Source organism: Macaca mulatta, chromosome 1 (assembly GCF_049350105.2).
Source record: "Macaca mulatta isolate MMU2019108-1 chromosome 1, T2T-MMU8v2.0, whole genome shotgun sequence".
Lineage (NCBI taxonomy): Eukaryota > Metazoa > Chordata > Mammalia > Primates > Cercopithecidae > Macaca > Macaca mulatta.
The window spans coordinates 59,262,501-59,277,973 of NC_133406.1; the positions used below are offsets into that span (position 1 = coordinate 59,262,501).

Sequence of the window (15,473 nt, forward strand, 5' to 3'; positions counted from 1 at the left end):
TTTTTTTTTGTATTTTTAGTAGAGACGGGGTTTCACCGTGTTAGCCAGGATGGTCTCGATCTCCTGACCTCGCAATCCACCCGCCTCGGCCTCCCAAAGTGCTGGGATTACAGGTGTAAGCCACCGCGCCCGGCCAGTACTGGGATTATAGATGTGAGTCACTGGACCTGGTCTGAAGACTTTAAAATTAAAAGTAAAAATGCTTACTATATAGTGAAAAGATATAAAATATATGGTATAATGATAACTTTATTGTGTGTGTGTGTGTTATGAACAATAAAAACCCTGGAAGAACCCCAAAACCTACAAATGGTAATAGCTGACTTAGTAGGGTAATAACTTTATAGGTGATAGACATTTTCTTTTTTATGTTTTGAGATTTTTCGAGTGTTTTCTAATGCACAGGTTATTTTTGTAAGTAATAAGAACTACCCTTTTTTAAGGACTTGCCACCATGTGCTACTGGGATAAACATTTTCCACACATTATTTTCCTTCATCTCTACAGCAACTCAGTGATGTAGGTATTCTTGTTTTTCAGATGAAACAACCAAAGTTTAGAGAGGTTAAGTAACTTTCCCAAAACTGCACAGCTTATAAGTAGAACCGGATTCTGAACAGAACTCCCCCAAAACTTATAAAAAGTGAATACTGTCTTTCAGTGTGGGGATGAGAGCTGATACGTGGTGTTCATCTGCATGGCCTGCGAGTTTCTGATCCAAGTCTACAAATGCCAGTGGATCCCACTCAGATGCCCCTCTCGCTGTAGCTCTACTTGTGGGGCAGCCTCGGTCTAACCTCCTGATCAGCCTTCCAGGCAGAGGTGACCCAGTTCAGAGATGTTGTGCGGGCACTTACAGGTCAGTGAGGCCCCGAGTGCAGGCAGACGGAGGCAGTTGCTCTCCTGGGTCTGCCCAGCATGACAAGCGAGAGGGGGTGCTTTTCCAGCTTTGCTGATAGAAGTCTCCCATAAGCTCACCTGTCAGCCTCCTGGTGTCTGGTAGGATGCTGGGCCTTGGACAGCTATGCCCTGGAGCCTCATAGCTCATGGGATTTTTTTTCTGAGATTGGGGTCAGCTGGGGGAGGAGAGTTTCTCTCCTGCAGCCTGGCGCTGGGGCCTTGGGCAGCGGCCAGGCCTGGCCTCTCCCTCTGTGCGTGACTACCACACGAATGTGCTGCTGCTGAGAGCAGGGAGTCACCCTGGCTTGGCAGCGCTGTGCTGGCGGGAATGGGGGCTCAAGCACAGTTTTAGCTTGGCTTTGAGGGAGGCTGCTGGAGTCAGCAGGATGGGTTTTCCAGCTTTGCTCGAAAACAGAAACACATAAGCAACCAATGGAACGAGAGAGGGCAATGGGACTGGGATTATCTTCAGTGCTGGAATTGCTTGCCCCACTATTCAGATGGCAAAGCTAAGGCCTAGGGACTGAGTAACTCGGGAAGATGCTTAGTGCTGGCGTCCTGTCCAGTGTTCTGACTCCTGGACTGCACGTGACTGCTGGGCCTGCTGCCAGACCCCAGCCCAAGTTTCTGATTCCCCAACCCTACCCCTCACACATTCTGAGCTGTTGGGTAGAAGGAAGAACTTATTGCTAGGGTAGCCAGCCTGGTGCTGCCTTCACTTGGCAAGAGGTCTGGTCTGCATCTCACAACATAGTCCCTCTCACAGGTTAGACTGTAGGTCCAGCCCTCTCCAAATGCCAGGCTCTGCTGTTCCAGGCAGGGAACCAGCCCACACACTGCAAAGTGGCCTGGGCCTCTGGGCTGGAGGGCTTTAGGAACAGTCCATAATCCCCAAGGTCTCTCCTGCCCCAGCACCAAGGAACCTTCGTCCCTTGCCCCAGACCAGTGGCCCTGCAAGTATGTGGGATTTGTTGAGTGATACTACCTCCATCTGCCTGGCTGGAAAATCCATCCACGCAGAAATGCTGGAAGTTTTAAGATGGGGGAGAAAAATAACAATAAAGCAAGTGTGAGAAAGATGGAGCTGACAGGTCTGGTGGGAGACATGGTCATCTGGCTAGCAGCCTGGGGTCTTCATAGGCTCAAGTTTCTCTGTCTGCACTGAGCTCCCCCAGCCCCAAGGCTCCGCTTACCTCTGCTCCTCCCCATTCAGCAGCTCCAGTGTCCATCTGGAATCTAAGCTATTGTTTGGGAAGCCAGACTTCTAGTAACTCTGGCCTGGAGGAAAGTGTATATATATATATACACGGAGGGAGGAGGGAGAGAGGGAAATCTGGATGGAACAGGGACTGTCTTCAGGGCACCTCCCCAAGGACCTAGATACTTAAACCCATGTGGCTTAGAACTCTAAGCTCTGATCTGCATTGCAGGGGAGCATGCCAGTTGTCGGGGTGTTTGGAGCTGGGACCTATGTAGCAGGAGGTATCCTGGAACAGAAGAAGGAGCAGAGAGAAGGGAGGGCACCTTCTCTGCTCTACTCAGGGTGAAGGAAGCTGTGTGCCGGCTGCACCTGCTTCCCATGCCAGCTCAACTTCCTGGGAAGTATTTATAACTGAGGCCTCCAGCCCCCTGTGATTTGTGGGACAGTTTTAAACCATTGATTTTCATTCGCACTAAATCATTTCTCTTGGCTAATTGAAAAGGAACTGGGGATACTGAAAGTGGAGCCATTCACATGGACCAAATCAGCGAAAGATGTCAATATGCTGAAACAGCACAAGTCTTCAGTTGGACGGCTCCGAGTTCCCTCCCTGAAGCTCAAAATCCACTTCTCTCTCAGAGGTCAGAGGCTGTGAGAAACACACCCTTAGAACCAGGAAGTGAACTTGGATTCTTAGCAGCAGGGATGGAGGTTAGACACCTGGAAGAACTTCCAGCCTAGGGCAATGGGATAAGAGATTCTGAGGGAGGTGTTGGAGGAATGCAGTGAACATCTCTTCGGCAGAGGTATGTTTGAGATCTCCATGTCCTGCCTCTGTCTGCAGGCTCAGGTGCAGGACGCACTGTCTAGGGAAGAGCATTTGTCCTTCTCTAGACACAGGCTGGGGTGGTGAAGTTGCTCTGGGAATGCCAAGTCTGGGCAGAACCCTCTCCTGGGGAATGGCTGGGCTGGGCTTGGAGTAAGAGGTGAGATCTTGGCTATTGCTTGATCACTTAAGTATAAATGACAGAAGCTAAACAATCTGATTTTACCTGAAGTAACACAGCCAGCCCCATCTTTCCTCTGTAAGAACACATTGCCATCTGGCCAGAAAGGACACCATGCCACAGTCTAAGGATAAGGACACTTCTGGAGGTGCTGGCAGAGCCCTGGGCTCTGGGGGTGATGATGGGGAGGGGAATGGTGAGTCCCACAGCTTGTGGACAATCCTAATCCCCATTCAGAGCCAGGAGCCAGGTGCCAGCCAGGCGGGCGTTGGGGATACTGAGCCCCACCCCCTCCACTAACAAGTCCCAGCCAGTAGACCTCAGCTTCCCCTGCTTCCTGCCAAGGCTCTGCCCACTCTGCCCATGCCCACTCTGATGGGACACCACCACTGGCTGCCCATCCTTGTCTTTCTCCTGACACAGACTGAGGTGATTGCATTCTCTGCCAAGGACCAGGCCCAGCTGAATGGCCCCCAGCTGGTTTGCTGAAGCCTGAAGCCAGGGTCTATAGGCAAGAGCTTGGGCAAGGAGGATGGGCTCAAATCCTTTTACTATGGTATCCCCACCACCCACATCTCAACTCTTCCTTCACTCTGTCCTGAGAGGTTGGCAGAGATTAGAGCCTGGACGAGAAGGGTAAACATTTAGTAAATGATTATTGCAGTCCTCTCCGCAGCCCTGGGACCTCCTCACAATGCCCAGTCTGGAAACACTGGGACGTTATGCGGAGAGGAGGCCCTGTGGTGTGGGGGAAGAGAACTGGAGTAGGGGAGTCACCCCAGGCTCTCCTGTTGCTCAGTGGTGTGACTTGGGACAAGTTACTTCCTTGCAAGCATAGGAATATTGTGATTTGCCTTTATACCCTCACCCCTAGCTCGATGTGTGAGCTGAACAAAGTCTATAACCCACAAATATTGCAAGTTGTGTGCCCACAGTGGGGCTGTTGGGGCTCATTTTTCCAGGGAAGCCTGTGAGCACACTGATGGAGGCCTGGAGCCTCTGAGGTGAGCGAGGATGGGAGGACACAGAGCACCTCCTCACCCTGGGCTGGGTGGGAAATGGGCCAAAGGGAAGGGACAGGGAGGACAGGTGGGAAAGGAAGCTAGAGTTGTGTGTGTTTGTGTGTTTAAGAATAAACGTGAGTGTGAGTTGCATGTATGATGTGTGTGGTGCAAGTGAGTGTGTATGTTTGTGTCAGTGTGTGAGCATGTGCCTGTGTGTCTCTGTGTGAATGTGTATATCTGTGTGTATATGTATTTGTAGGTCGTGTGTGCATATGTCTATCTCTGTGTGTCAGAATGTGTGTGTGTGTGAGTGTGTGTGTGTCTTAGTCCATTCAGGTTGCAATTACAAAATACTTTAGACTGGGCAATTTATAAACAACAGGCCGGGTATGGTGGATCATGCATATAATCCCAGAACTTTGGGAGGCTGAGACAGGAGGATTGCTTAAGCCCAGATGGAGACCAGCCTGGTTAATATAGTGAGATCTCATCTCTACAAAAAATTAAAAAACAAAATTATCAGGCATGGTGACATGTGCCTGTAGTCCCAGTTACTTGGCAGGCTAAAGTTGGGGGATCGCTTGAGCCCAGGAGGCTGAGGATGCAGTGAGCTGTGATCATGCCACTGCACTCCAGCCTGGGTGACAGAGCTGCAATCCTGTCTCTAAAAATGTAAGAATTCAAATGAAACATCAGAAAATTATTGCTCACAGTTTTGGAGGATAGAAGTCCAAGATCAAGGTGCCAGTAGATTTGGTGTCTGGTGAAGGCCTGTTCCCCATAGATGGTGACGTCTATGTGTCCTCACATGATGCAAGAAAGGGGCAAGCAGGTTCCTTCAAGTCTTTTATGAAGGGACTTAACCCATTCACAAAGGTGGAGCCCTCATGACCTAATCTCCTCCCAAAGGCCCACCTCTTAATACTATTACATTGGAGATTAGTTTTCAACCTAGGAATTTTGGAGAGGACACAAGCATTTGGAGCATGGCAGTGTGTATCTTGTGTCTCGATGTGTGAGTGTGCTTGTGTGGGAGGGTGTGAGTGAGTGTGTGTATGTCTGTGTGTGTGTCACTATGTGTGTATGGTGTTGGTCTGAGGGGTGCAGCAGTATGAGTCATATCTTCAGAGTGGCACCAAAGGACACACTTCTCTCTTGCCTGAGGTGAAGCCCAAGTTGAGATTTGGCCCTGGAGAAACTAAGCAGGATTTCCAGGGCAGAGGGAGGGTAGGTGTCAGATGTTGTAAGAAAGCTTGGAAAGAGGCCTGTGTGGGGTCCAGGGATTCTGTCTGTGGCCTCTGGACTCATGCAGGTCATTCTGTCCACTTCCTGTCTCTGAATAGGTTGCACCTAAGTCATCTTCATATAGTCAGGAGTGCCTCAACTTCAGAAGGACCTCCATGAAAAGAGATCTCCCCATCTTTCTTACTAACCTGTGCCACGGTCTTAAATGTATTTATTTTGGAAACTTGGCCTGCTGTGTAATTTGGTTACCCTCTCCCCACCTGCCTCCGCCACCAACCCCATATAAGTTGACTGTCCTATTTGTACTCAAATAAGAAAACAGAAATTTAGGTTAAAGGTGAACCATTCTGGTGACAATGTTTGTGCTATTCTGACTGAAATGGCTGACAAAAGGTACTAATGGGAAATTTGGGGCAGAACAGAGAAGGGAGATACAAGCCATGCTAATGACTTGACTTAATAATAACTAGCTAGTATTCAGTGTTTATTATGGCCCAGGAACTGTCTTCCATGATCTTCCTGTCATAATTCACTTAGTCTTGGCTAGGCGTGGTGGCTCATGCCGGTAATCCCAGCACTTTGGGAGGCTGAGGCAGGCGGATTACCTGAGGTCGGGAGTTCGAGACTAACCTGACCAACATAGAGAAACCCCATCTGTACTAAAAATACAAAATTAGCTGGGCATGGTGGCACATGCCTGTAATCCCGGCTACACAGGAGGCTGAGGCAGGAGAATCGCTTGAACCTGGGAGGCAGAGGTTGCAGTGAGCCGAGATCACGCCACTGCACTCCAGCCTTGGCGACAGAGCAAAACTCAATAATAATAATAATAATAATAATAATAATAAATAATTTACTTAGTCTTTATAGCAACACTTTAAGGTAGATATTGTTATCATCCCCATTTCAAAGATGAGGAAACAGGCCAAGGAGGTTAAGTAATTTCGTCAGGACCACAAAGCAGGAGGCAGCAGTACCCAGATTTGTACAGGGGGCTGAGGGGACTGGTTGGGGGTGGGAAGATGGGGCTGAGGACGAGTGGGGAGAGGGGATGGTTCCGGCTCCAGGACCTCTTTTTTTAGCCAACACTCTGTGTTGTGCAGTGTCCGTACCTCAGTGCTTGAGTTCAGAGATACTCCAGTTCTTTACTATGAATATTTTCCTCATCCTCTTTCGTTCTTTTTTTGGCATATCCAACCCCTAGATGCTCTGGTTAAAATGTTCTGACCTTTTCGAAATGGGTATATTCAGTGCATTCCCAAACGCAATCGCGGCCCCTTTAACAGGGCCACTGCAGGAGGAGCTGTCCTATCAGCACCACGGCCGCCGCCCCGCGCACCCCCAACCCCGGCAGCAGCTGCGGGCGCCTCAAGGGCAAAAAGGGCGGTGGAGAGCGGGGCCAGGAACTTGAGACTGGCTAGTTCTCCAGACCCGAGAGGGAGGGACCGCCGCCGAATACTGGTGCTCGCCCTCCTTTCCCCTCGCCCCGCCCCTGGGAGATCAGAGGGAGCTGGTGCTTAGGCTCTCACCGCCCTCTGAGTCAGAGTGAAACATTTATAGGCCCAAAACACTTCCTTGCTCTGGGGTTTGCAGAGCTTTAATGGCCAGGTAGCCTCCATTTGTCCTACTGGGGCGGGGCCTGGCGCTGGAATGAGGCTGAAAGGCTGGAAGATTGGGGTGGAAAGGAGTCAGGGCTGAGGCCTCAATTTAGGCTGTAGGGTGAGATGCACAATCTCTGGAGCTAGACTGTTTGGATCTAATCTTGACTCTGCCATTTACTAGCTGTGTGATCGTGAGAAAATTCCTTAGCCTCTCTGTGCTTCACTGTCCTTGCCTCTGAAGTGGGAATGATAATAATAGCACCAACTTATAGAACAATTACAAGTTAATATAGGCAAAGCACTTAGAACAGTGTCTGACAGGCAGTCAGCAAATGCACCTAAAAAGAGTTTGATTTACAAATAAAGGACCAGGGTGAGACTTAGATAGCAGACAGCTGGGACGTAGACTGGAAAGCGAGGAGAGAGAAAAGTGTGTTGGGTGTGGCTGATACATCATGTTCAGGGGCAGGGACTATCCCACTTTGCCTGGGAAGCCACCAGCCTCTCAACTCACCTGTCATCCACCAGACTGTCCCATTCTGTGTCTGAATTTGGCAACTTCCCTTTGGGAGGAGGGGCGGTTATTCTCCTTAACATAATTTCTGTCCTTTCTTTCTTTTCTTTTCTTTTCTTTTCTTTTCTCTTTTCTTTTCTTTTCTTTTCTTTTCTTTTCTTTTCTTTTCTTTTCTTTCCTTTTCTTTTCTTTTCTTTTCTTTTCTTTTCTTTCTTTCTTTCTTTCTTTCTTTCTTTCTTTCTTTCTTTCTTTCTTTCTTTCTTTCTTTCTTTCTTTCTGTCTCTCTCTCTCTCTCTTTCTTTCTTTCTTTTTTTTTGAGATGGAGTCTCACTCTGACACCCAGGCTGGAGTGCAGTAGCGTGATCTTGGCTCACTGCAAACTCTGCTACCCAGGTTCAGGCGATTCTCCTGCTTCAGCCTCCCGAGTAGCTAAGATTACAGACACCTGCCACCGTGCCTGGCTAATTTTTGTAGTTTTAGTAGAGACGGGGTTTCACCATCTTGGTTAGGCTGATCTTGAACTCCTGACCTTGTGATCCACCCGCCTTGGCCTCCCAGAGTTCTGGGATTACAGGCATGAGCCACCATTCTTGGCCAATTTCCGCCATTTCTTGAGCACTTCCTATGTGCCAGTCACCATGCTAGGTGACTTATCTTTACTCTCTCATTGCATCTTTATAAAACCCATGACTACTTATTGCAGATGAGGACTCTAGGCTCAGAAAACTTATCTAAAGCTACATAGCAGGAAGTAGCAGAGCTGGGATTTGAACCCAGATCTTCCAGATTCAAAAGCCTTTACTCTTTCCATGATACATTTTTCGAGCTGTCTAGTTTCCTACCCTTTCCACTGTGGGCACTTGGGTGTTATCGTATGAAGCATGGACAACGTTGTTCCTGTTGATGCTCCAGGTTTCTGATCCAGACCTGGCAGGTGTTCTTATCCTCTTCTGCTCTTCTGGAAGCTCAGGAGAATAAGGCAGCTCAGCCTCTATCCCTAGGTACGTGGGATGGAGGGACACTTGAAAAATAAGGTGTTTTTTTTTTCCCCCGTGATCATAATAACAGAAATATTTGTTGAGTCCTTATTATGTGCCAGACACTGTTCTAAGCACTTTCTGTTCATTAACTAACTTACTCTTCACAGCAACCCTATGAGTAGATCCTGTCTCGATCTCATGTTACAGAGGAGGGAACTCAGAGGTTTTGCAATTTGCCTTAGGTCACACCACCAGCAAATGACAGAGCCAAGCTTTGGACCCAGTCATTCTGGCTCCAGAGTTTATTCTTTCACCACGGTACCACAGAGTCTCTTTAAAGAGCAGGAGTCTGAATTGGGGCACTGATGAATAGACCTAGGGGCATGAGGAGTTCTACCATCAAATCCACTACTTCCCAGACCTCAATCCACCAACTACCAACATGACTCCTCTTCCTAAAAGCCTCCCCAGATCCTGCCTCACTGACAGACCATAACAACTAAATCTCCATGGTACTCTGTTTTGTCTCTGTCTCTCTCTCTCTTTTTTTTTTTTTTTCTTGAGATGAAGTTTCACTGTTGTTGCCCAGGCTGGAGTGCAATGGCGTGATCTCGGCTCACTGCAAACTCTGCCTCCCAGGTTCAAGTAATTCTCCTGCCTCAGCCTCCTGAGTAGCTGGGATTATAGGCATGTGCCACCACAGCCGGCTAATTTTGTATTGTTAGTCGAGACAGGGTTTCTCCATGTTGGTCAGGCTGGTCTCAAACTCCCAACCTCAGATGATCCACCCGCCTCGGCTTCCCAAAGTGCTGGAATTACAGGCATGAGCCACCATGCCCGGCCTGTTTTGTCTCTCTTGACGCACACCCTGCACATGTTACTTGTCACGAGTGTGCATGTGTTTCTTCCCCACCAGACTGCTAGCTCCTAGAGAGCAGAACCTGGGTCTCAGCCACCGCAATTGCCATAGCACCTGGTACATGGAAGCTGCCCAGCCAAGGTGTGTGGTTGTTGAACAAAGGGATCCTGCTATGAATCCCTTTGTAAGTGCAATGTTCTTTTGTAACAGGGAGTACTAACTCCCTAGTGTAATTTATTGAGGACTGGGATCCCCAGGATGAGGGAACTAAAGAGCACTGAGGCCCTCCTCTTGTTCACTGAGGTTAAGTGAAATTTCAGATCAGGGCACTTAGAAGGAGAAAGAACACAGAGAGCATGTTTGGAGGTGGAGGATCTGATAAGATACCCCAATCTCTCTCTCTCTCTCTCTCTCACACACACACACACACACACACACACACACACACACACTCTCCCATAAGAAAGAAACTCTCTCCTTGCTTGTACCTCCAGCTCTACCCGCAAACTTCTGCCCTTGAGACTCCCCAGACACATTGCAAAGTTATCACAAAGGATGACTGATACTGATAGCCAAGCTCTTCGGCTTGAACAGACCCTTGTTTAAGAGACATAAGCTGGGCACGGGAGCTCATGCCTGTAATCCCAGCAGGCCAAGGAGGCAGGAGGATCACTTGAGCTCAGGAGTTTGAGACCAGCCAGGGAAACATAGCAAGACCTCATCTCTACTAAAAATAAAAATGAAATAAAAACTAGCCCAGTGTGGTGGTGTGCGTCCTTATAGTTTCAGCTACTCAAGAGGCTGAGGTGGGAGGATCACTTAAGCCCAGGAGATTGAGACTGCAGTGAGCTATTATTGCACCACTGCTCTCCAGCCTGGACCCTGTCTCAAGAACAAATAAAATGAAAGAGACGTAGATTGTCCTGCTTCTCAGACACATTTTTGTCTAACACTGAGATCCAGGAGATGAGGGCCCTTTTAGCTAACCTTATGCATCTCAAGAGACCAAACATTTTCCCAACATTATTTTATTCAGTCTGCTCAGACAGAATATGAGGCAGTAGAGAGTGAGATAGGGCAGAAAAAGTTGCCCTCATTTCAGAGGAAGGGAAACAGAGCTTCAGAGCAAGCATGATGTCTCCCAAATCATTTGGTCCATTAAGAATGTAAACTGGGTGCGGTAGCCAGCAGGCATGTCTAGGCCCTAGGAGAGATGACCTGTTCAGAGGCCTCACCTTTCAGCTTTGGAGGCATCCTCGTTCACGGGCCTCAGCTCAAATCCCACTCCCCATGTGTATTCTCTCCCCTTCCCTCCCCAGCCACCCCACCCCTGCTGCCAGAGACCTGAAATTCCGGTCTTCCTCCTCAATCCCCACCCCAACCCAGGCGTGCCACTTGCCACTAACTAGGGATGTTAAACCTACAGCTGGGCTGGATGAGGCCTATCTTCTCCCCTTGCCATGCGTGTTGCCTACAGTGTCATATGGGCAATGCCCCTGTACCACACTGACCCCCAGTACCACCAAAGGCAAACAGCATATAAAGTGGCTGGGAAAAGCTAGCTAGATCTCCAGCATGTTGGGAGAGTAAGAGAGGGAAGAGAGGCCTCCCCCAGAGCTGCCTATGACTGATTTTCTTCTCTTCTGGTTTCCACCCTGTAAATTGGATCCCCCCTGCCCACCCCCAACTCTATCTCTGGAAGGCCCCAAGCTCCAATCAGAGCAACTCCAGTCAGAGTTGATCATGGAGGTTGGGGGCGTGTAGGCAGAGCCTGGATATGCTCTCAGCGGGTGTGGCCAAGGGGATCCACCCTTGAGCCTCAGAGTCCTGTCCATCTGCATTTGAGTCACACCACTCTGCCACTTTTTAGCTGTGTGTGTCCTTGGGCAGCTCACTTAACCTTCTCCACCTCATTTTCTTTACCTGTGAAAGGGGTACTAAAGCTTACTTTGTAAGGTTGTTACTAAGAACTAGAAATGATGTCTCAATACAGGGGACTCTTACTCTGTCTAGGGCAGAAGCATCTGCCAGGTGTCCTTAAAGATGCTGAGTACCTGTGGGTTCTCACCCCGAAGGCAAACCAGGAAAGCTCCTTCATGACCCCTTGCCCACCCAGGCTAAAATAACTCAGTTTGGGGAGCCCTCCTCCACCACCCCAAAGATGGTCTGAGGCTCATCTGGGGCAATGGTTGTCACATCCCATGTGCATCCTCCTCCCAGTCTAGGTGAGGGCTATCAAGTTGCAGAAGGAGGAGAGAGCAGGGCCCCAATTGCAGTGGAGAGGGAGGGGTAGGGCCCTTGTGACCTACCATGGGAATGTTTTAAATCCTCCTCCCATCGAGCTTTTGAAAAAATGATGATCCAGGAAAAGCAGCAACTGCGTCTGCTCCATTAGCAAGTGAGGGAGACGCAGAGTCCTCAGCCTTAGGGCTCTCTTAGCTGGAAATCCAGCCAGCCCTAGCCATAGGGCCTGGGGGAAGTCTGAGCTAAGCGCCTGGGAGCCCAGAGATGCATGGAGGACAACGTAGGTGAGTTGGGCTCTTGGTGGGGGGTGGTTATTGGACAACACAACCTGAGTTGGGGAGGGACTCCCAGGAGAGATGAAGGTAGAGTTGAGATTTAGTTCTGGATTCTCTCACCAATGTAGCTACCAGAAGGGACAGTCTAGGGTGTATAATTGGCTTTGGTCCCCACACTGGGATTTGGTGGGGATTGTAGCAGAGGGCAGAAGCACAAGGGCCATGTGGCACATTGTCAGTGCAGGGAATTGAACCTGGGAATGCTGAAATCTCAAGGGTGTGGCTGCAATGGGTCAGTGGTCTAAGGCCCTTCTCATGGGTAGCAAGATGGTTAGCTATACAGTCAGTGTACAGCCTATCTCGGTGTTACAGGCCAAGGTCAGCAGCTTGGGGCCCACATGAGTCTCTGAGCAGGTCCACACTTTACCTCCGGTCCTGCTTGGCATTGTCACAGATGCACATGACTGACCAGTAGAGGGGTGGCTAGATAGAAGGAGGGTAACAAAGTCAATCCACTCTCATCTCTACTGGGAAAGAATTCTGACTACTGGCCTGAAGCCAGGATTAAGCATGGTGCTCTCTTCTGGTCTTAAAGAGTACTTGCTTCTCCATCTAACTGCAGTTCCTAGATTTTGTCCTGTCCTCATTTTGCAGACTGGACATGGAGAGGTTGAATAATTTACCCAGATTCTCACGGCTGCAGTAGTAGTACCTGCTTTCACTCTCTAAGTTTCCTTTATGAAAGTCCGTTTCTGTCTCTTCTGTGGGGTTGTGCTTGGCATGCTGGGGCTGGGGGCTAGATAGGGCGACTGCCCTTCATGGGAGACTGTGGCCAAGTAGAGGGTGACTCACAGGGTCTCCCAGTCTGTGTCCTGGTGGGTGGGCAGGGAATGGCATGAGCTAGATGAGGAAGAGGCAGGAGGCAGGCAGGCCCTGGGTGTGGCCCTCCAGGCCTAGGCCATGGGCAGCCACTGGAGAAGCAGAGGCGAGCTGGTGGTAATTCCCTGGGCACACATGGCTTTGCCGCCCTTCTTCTGCTGGGTAGGATGAGGTTGCTTTAGCTCACCAAATAACGGTATCAAATCGTTAAAGTGCAAATTAGAGAAAAGGATGAGGGGGTCATAGCACTTCCCTTGTAGAATAATTTCTTGTGGAAATTATTTCATTTATTGCAGAGCAACCCAATAAGCCCTGGCTGTCATGGTCACTTCAAACTGGAGTTTTAGAAATCCATCAGTGCTTAAGGGTCTACACTGACTTCTTATAGCTTAGTCTGTAACTGGTCCCAGACCACAGAGTCAAAGGTCAGGGAAAGGTCAGCAACAGCCATAAAAAATTCTGTGTGGTTGCTTACAGCTTTCTCCACAATATGAAAGGGGGAATCTCAGGGATCTCAAGGAAATCGGCCATGCTTTGGTGGTCTCTTCTGTCCAGAATGTCTTTTGTCTTCGTCTTCATCCAATGCCAATTCACCCTTTGAGAATCAAACTGAGTATTTTCATTGTACACAATGAAAATATGTACAATGATTGCTCCCATCTGTAATCATTTTCCTAGCATACATTTTTAGATTTGGCATTGTTCCCACAGCAGTGTATGGGGGCCATATACTTTTTTTTTTTTTTTTTGAGACGGTTTCGCTTTCTCGTTCAGGTTGGAGCACAGTGGTGCAATCTCGGTGCACTGCAACCTCTGCCCCCCAGGTTCAAGCAATTCTCCTGCCTCAGTTTTTTGAGTAGCTGGGACTACAGGCATGTGCCACCACGCCCAGTTATTTAGTGTGTGTGTGTGTGTATTTTTAGTAGAGATGAGGTTTTGCCATGTTGGTCAGGCTGGTCTCAAACTCCTGACCTCAGTTGATCCGCCCGCCTCAGCCTGCTGTGATTACAGGTGTGAGCCACCGCACCCAGCCTCATAGCATATACTCTTACCAACACTGGATATTTTAATTTTCTATGATATAGTACATTTGATAGCAACAAATGATAACTTATTTAATTTGCATCTCTTCAATTTCTAATAAAGTCTTTGGTTTTTGTTTTGTTTTGGCCAGTTGTATTTATCTTTTGCAGTTTTCTTGTTCACAGGGTCTCACTCTGTCACCTAGGCTGGAGTGCAGTGGCATGATCTCAGCTCACTGCAACATCCACCTCCCAGGCTCAAGTGATCTTCCTCCTTCAGCCTCCCAAGTAGTGGGACTACAGGCACACATGACCACACCCAGCTAATTTTGATTTTTTTGTTTTTTATTTTTTGTGGAGATAAGGTTTCACCATGTTGCCCAGGCTGGTGTCAAACTCCTGGACTCAAGGGATCTTCCCGCCTTGGCCTCCCAAAGTGCTAGGATTACTGGTGTTAGCCACTGTGTCCCGCCTGCCCTTTATTCTACGGGGTGTTTCCTTTTAAATATTGATTTGGTAGAGCTCCGTATATGTAAAGGTATTAATTCCTTGTTTTTCATACTAGTTGCAAGTATTTTTTTTTCTTTTGAGACAGAGTTTTGCTCTTGTTGCCCAGGCTGGAGTGCAGTGGTGCAATCTCAGCTCACTGCAACCTCCACCTCACGGGTTCAAGCGAATCTCCTGCTTCAACCTCCCGAGTAGCTGGGATTACAGATGCACACCACCATGCCTGGCTAATTTTTGTATTTTTAGTAGAGACGGGGTTTCATCATGTTGGCCAGGCTGGTCTCGAACTCCTGACTTCAGGTTATCCACCTGCTTGGCCTCCCAAAGTGCAGCGATTACAGGCGTAAGTCACCCCGCCTGGCCTGTTGCAAGTATTTTTATAGTTTATTGATGTCTTGAACCTTTTGAAAAGGTTTTTTGCCCATATAGAGATTTTAATTTTTATGCACTCACATCTATCGGTGTTTTACTTTATGATTTCTTCCTTTGATGTGGTACTTTGAAAGGCCTCTCCCACAACAAAATTATGGAAACATTCATGCATGTGTTCTAAAAATTTTTTTATGGCTTCATTTTTTAACCTTTAACTCTTTAATCTATCTGGAATTGATTGTATGTATCTTTATAAACTGCTTTAAATTCCCTTTGAAATGGAAGTGATTAATTCATTAATTAACATGGCTAGGAGGGGAAGCAGGTGAAGGCAGAAGGGGATAATTAGTGAGTCAAGGTCTGGAAGAGAGGAGATCAAGTGCTGTTGACAGGGCCTGCACAAGGAACTGCCTTGAACCAAACGTGGGACACTCAGTTTCTTTCAGAGGAGGGTGGCAGGAGGTGCAGAGGTCAGTTTTGCCAGGGAGGGAGGTGAGTAGGGAATGGGCTAGAGAGGAAGACTGTGAGCCAAGTGCCAAATGCCCAGTGACTATGGGGGTGGGGACAGTAGGGAGGGTCCAGGGAATGGCAGGAGCCTCAAGGGGCAGCATTTGCCAGTTTACAAGTTTACGATCTTGGGGGTTTGTGATTGGCCCTCCCACCCTTGGGCCCTAACAGCATGTGGAAGAAGGTTGCACTGCACTGGAGAGTGTCCTAGGAGGAGAGCCAGGGGTCAGCTGCAGTGATGAGTGGAAGGAACATGCAGGCAGAGGCTGAGAGCGTGAGGAAATTTGTTTAGTGTGGAGGACATTCTAGACTTGGGGTACTAGGAAAGGCCTGAGGGGGAGGAGCTATGAGGAGAG

General features: G+C 48.6%; 1 protein-coding gene across 6 annotated transcripts in view; it reads left to right on the top strand.

Annotated features, from left to right (window-relative positions):
* NAV1 (neuron navigator 1) overlaps positions 1-15,473 on the top strand; it is a 280,821-nt gene that overhangs the window by 69,865 nt on the left and 195,483 nt on the right. The window lies entirely within an intron of this gene.